Here is a 4819-nt window from a genome sequence, read left to right on the forward strand (position 1 = left end):
GTTGTCACAAGCTGATCCCTCTCTTTGCAGATGTTCCATTCTCCACATCGCTGAGAGCGAATGGTGTCTGCCTGGTCTCTGCTGATGGAGAGTCAAGGCCGTTGTCGGCATGGGGGTTGGCCCTCCTAATCCACACTTTGTTCAGGGGTCAACTGTACAGAACTTCTGAAACTTGCTTGACAGCATGTGGGCAGAGCAGCCACCCCAGCCTAATCAGGGGAGGACGCTCAGATTTCCTCCACCACCACCATCTGTATACACTTTATAAAGTGTATAAAGTCTGCTCTGCATCCTCTGGATTGAGTCATCCTCAAGGTTCAGGTCTCAATGGCACTGACTTTTCTTGTATGGTTCTTTCGCTGCATCCTGGTTCTGCTGCTACTGCCAGACTGTCCCTGGGCAGTGCCGACCAGTGAGTTGGGGTCTGGAACTTAAGGGGAGGCCGACATAATTGAGAGAGGGCATTGGGAGGACTGAACTGAAACAGTAAGGCCAGGCCTGTGAACCAAACTGATTCCATTTTCCTGCAGAGGACACTTTGTTACTTTTCCACTCCTCAGTCAGACCCTACAGGGCACATAGTCTGCCCTGATGAAGTAAAGTGAGATAAGAAGAGAACAGATATTCACCGAGTTGCAAAACCCTTCCCTAAGGCTTATTCACTGTGATTGTAAAAATTAAGTTATGGATTAACCTTAAGATCACTGTAGGAATTCCCCCCATGCTCACATAGCTTCAAGGTGACCACTACAATGTCCCTTCTGGGTGACAGTGATGAACACCACCTCCATCTTGGACCTACTGAGCAGGTGCAAGGACCAAAACCCTGACTAAGTATGCACCCATGACACAACCAAGAAGAACAGAATGGACCTCCTCCAGTGACTCTGGCCTGTTACCCCTTAACTCCTTTCCCTATAGAAGACCCTGAACAGTTCCCCTTAGGGGCTAGCTTTACTGTAGTTATCCCCATTATACATAAGTCTATCCCCTCTTTTAATAAAGCGTTGCTTGCTTTACTGCTGGGTGCATCGTTCATCTCTATGACCCAAGAGCCTAATTCAGTATAAGCCAGGAGGTAAGGGGACTCTGGGTGCTGGGAATGGTCCTGGGATTTTCCCATGAAGCACACGTGCTGCCTTAGTATCTGCACCAGCAAAAATTGGAAAACCTTGGGCACAAGAGGAGACTCTATCTACAAGAGGCAAATGGCCACTGGGACTATTTTGCTCCCATGTCTCTGCTGCTGGTAAGTCTCTCCTGGAGTCCCCAGCCTAAATTCTGACAAGGCAATGCTTTATCCTCTTTTACTCTCCCTTTTTCCTTCCCTTTTCTTCTTTACTTTTCTCTGATTTTCTGAGCCTTCTCCTGCTGTTTGGTGTAGGTGCACCCTGGAGGGCTCCCAGCTTTGCTTTGTCTCTGATTTTCCAAGCCCTCTTCTTCTGTTCTGTATAAGTGCATCCAGGAGGGCTCCTGCCTATGCTCCATTTCTCTGATTTCAATCTAGTCAGTACTTTTCTTCTTTGTGCTGACAACAGTGGGGTGAACTGCTTTTATCAATTACTGTGTCAGTGAAAGAGGTTGGCCCTGCCGATTGGGACTAGGATAAAGTGGACCCCACTGTTCCTCTTTTCTCTTTGTTTGCTTGGTTAGACATTTAATTGAGTACCGGTAATCTGAATAAACCTTCCAATCCTTGCACCAACTTTTGGATTTGCAAGTCATTTGTTTAGTGCGAGAGGGCAAGCCGAGCCTGGTCTGTCGGTAACAGAACCTTCTCCCCCACCTCGGTGGCCCCTTCCTTCGTCGCCCGCTGTGAGCTCCATCCTGCCCCATCTGCCTCACTGGGGCTGGTTCTGCCTCCCTGACAAGCAGACAGGAGGAGAAGAGTGAAGTCAGGCATTTCATGCACATTCTCAAATAGGATATTTTAGTCGAAGCCTTGACAATGTAACCAATGATTCCAGTCGTATTCTATTATGAACAGGGAGCAAATTTTAATTGAACTTATGTAAATAATCATATTGCCGTAAAAATAATAAGGATACTCACAAACAGTTTTCAAATTTTGGCAGAATCAAGTAGAGAGGACAAGCAAATGCTTCCATCTTTGTTCACAAAAGTATATTTTATCAAATTGCTGTAAGTTATAAATAGCTTAAGAGAGAAAGTTTCCTTAAATCTGGAAAACAAAACACTTAAGAACCGACAATGTTTTAAATGAAAGTTACGAAACATTATCAGTTATTTAACCTTATGTAATTAATTTTCATTTTGCTTGATCTTGATTAGCGGTTTTATAAATCAGTCAGATTCCGTATTAGAGTTCTGAAATTTAACATTTTGTCCATTGATTGTTATTAGGAACCTGTATTTCAGATTACTTATGAGTCTTCCATAAATCTGGTTGTCTTTAAATCTGATTGTCATAAATCTAAATGTCTTTAGAGAAAAATCAAACCTTTGACAGAGACTTAGAATGGTGGTTAAAATCTGACCAGGAAATATGATTATTCCTATTGCAGACAACACTTTCAGATAACGAGAATTATGACTAATAGTATTACATCAAGACCATCAGACTTATAAATTTTATATAATCTTTCAAATATTTATATCAATAGTATATTCCTATTAATATAACCTTAAAGAAGACTTAATATAACCAAAATGTGAATAACATTAGGTTTTAAGAATTTTATATAACTTTATAATACCTATATCAACAACATACTCATAAATGCAACTGAAAGAAGATATAGTGACACTTATGGTTTGATAATTCTTCCCATACAATTTACCAAATATGTCTAATCAGTTAATATCACTACAAGACGAGAGCTGTATCCATTGAGGCTGTCCAGGGATGCAACTGGAAAATGCCAAAGACTTGAGAATTTTGATATTGGGGAAGCCCATCAAGAATGCTAATAGGTTTAAGACATTTGATCAGAACAGGATCACAGGTCAATGTGAAATAATAGTTATTCATTTAATCAAAGTGATAATCAGAGACTTCAACAACAACTCAGAAAGTTATATGGATGCAAAACTCTCAACCCTTTTAAAGCTCAGTTTTTTATGTAATCGATAACCCAGTAAAGACAACGCAAGAAATTATTTTGATAAAATGCAAAATTTTGTTCCTTAGGCCAATTTCCAAAAGGTATAGAAAACCTCCTGAAGTGCAACTGTTTCTTCTCAGAGGAAGCCTGTTTCGATAACCTGATAGTTGAACCTGATGGGAAGGTATTTTGAATTTATTCAGACACAGGAAGAGTGTGTCCAAGGTTGCCCTGGGAATCCTGATTCAAAATTTGGGACAGAGCCATGGCTCATAGTATCCTTCTCTGCCTCCTGACCTCCATCTTTGCCGGATCACTGTCACACCTGTGCTGCTGTGAAGATGTGAGCCCCCTGGCAAAGAACTCCTCTGCCCTCACTTGGCCTAACCACTAAAGGTAAGTATTCTTGGTTTTGGAAGAAGATGTTGCTTCTTTGTTAACCAGCCAGGCTTAGTGAGGGATGCTGCAAAGAAATTAACAGATAGAGCCTCTTGGTTACAACAGTCATCTGAGTTCTGGGGTTCCTGGTTAAAAATCCGGAATTGGTTTCCCATGGCTCCTGCCCCAATTAGGACCTCTGATGATGCTAATTCTAGCCCTGGTTTTTGGGCGCTATTTACTAGACCTCTTAATCAAATTTATCTCTTCTCATTTAGAGTCCATAAAATTGCAGATGATTGTGCAACAAGGATATCAACCCCTTGGAACCGCCACTGGCCCCTACTGCACACTGCATGGGCCAGACACCAGCTTCACCCGCTAACACGCATTGGACTGACCACAACCATGTGCCCCTTAATCCCGCTCTGCTACTTAGACCAGGTAGGGTGAGAGATTCATGATCCCCAGTAGGCTGGCCCAGTGCCCCTTTTCAGTGAAGAAGCAGCTATAGAAATGAACCATCATCCCTGTACAAGCCATAAAGATTTATGGGGATCACGTCTCTCAGAGGGAAAGTAAAGGAGGAATCTAGATAGAGACAAGAGTGGGAGGAGGAAAACTGGTTATTCGAAAGTGGGATAACCGGTACCACAGGTTCCCCAAGGACATAGACATGCGCTTGTGCGAAAGTAGCCACGCGGGGGTAGGGCACCATTTGGTTGGACCGATGAGTGCCCACCAGCTAGGGTGCCAATCAACAGAGACTACACTCAGGGCTCAACCAATGACCAAATGACATGAATCCAGCTAAGAGGACTTAACACCCCGGGAATGTACCTGATGGTGCTCTTGAGCCATTTTCTCACTCGAGCCTGCTCCATTCTCTCCAGAGTGTACTCTCTCTTTGCTAAAAACAAAAATTGCTCTTTGATTTTTGCCTCTGATGTGTCTTGTCCAATTCTTTGTTTGAGACACCAAGAACCCTGATTTAGCTGGAGGAACCTGCAATCCCCTCACTTTCCCTTAACACAATGATGACAGTGCCCTGCCTGACTTTCTTTTCCTCCTTAAAACAATTGACCTCCTCGCCACTGGGAGTGTAGTCCTGATGTAATCCCAGTTTACTTGGTGGATGCTGTAGAATCAGGGGTGTTTGATTATACCTGCCACTGGGACTTTTCAAATGACTCTACATCCAGTAGTAAACATAGCACTGGTGGTCTATGGAGAGAACTATTTACAGATATACACAAAGCACCTGCATCGGACACTCATTTTGTTTGTTTGTTTTTTAGTATAGTATTTATTTTTATTTTATTTATTATTATTCTTGTTATTATTTTTTACATTCTAATATATTTATTTTTTCCTAT

General features: G+C 42.3%; 1 long non-coding RNA gene across 1 annotated transcript; it reads left to right on the forward strand.

Moving 5' to 3' along the window:
* Window positions 1–3152: 3152 nt before the first annotated feature.
* On the forward strand, window positions 3153–4384 carry LOC103608097. Its single transcript, XR_552017.1, has 2 exons — window positions 3153–3461; window positions 3722–4384. It is a non-coding gene; the product is annotated as an uncharacterized LOC103608097 (long non-coding RNA).
* The last annotated feature ends 435 nt before the right edge of the window (window positions 4385–4819 follow it).

Source organism: Galeopterus variegatus, unplaced genomic scaffold (assembly GCF_000696425.1).
Source record: "Galeopterus variegatus unplaced genomic scaffold, G_variegatus-3.0.2 Scaffold8010, whole genome shotgun sequence".
NCBI lineage: Eukaryota > Metazoa > Chordata > Mammalia > Dermoptera > Cynocephalidae > Galeopterus > Galeopterus variegatus.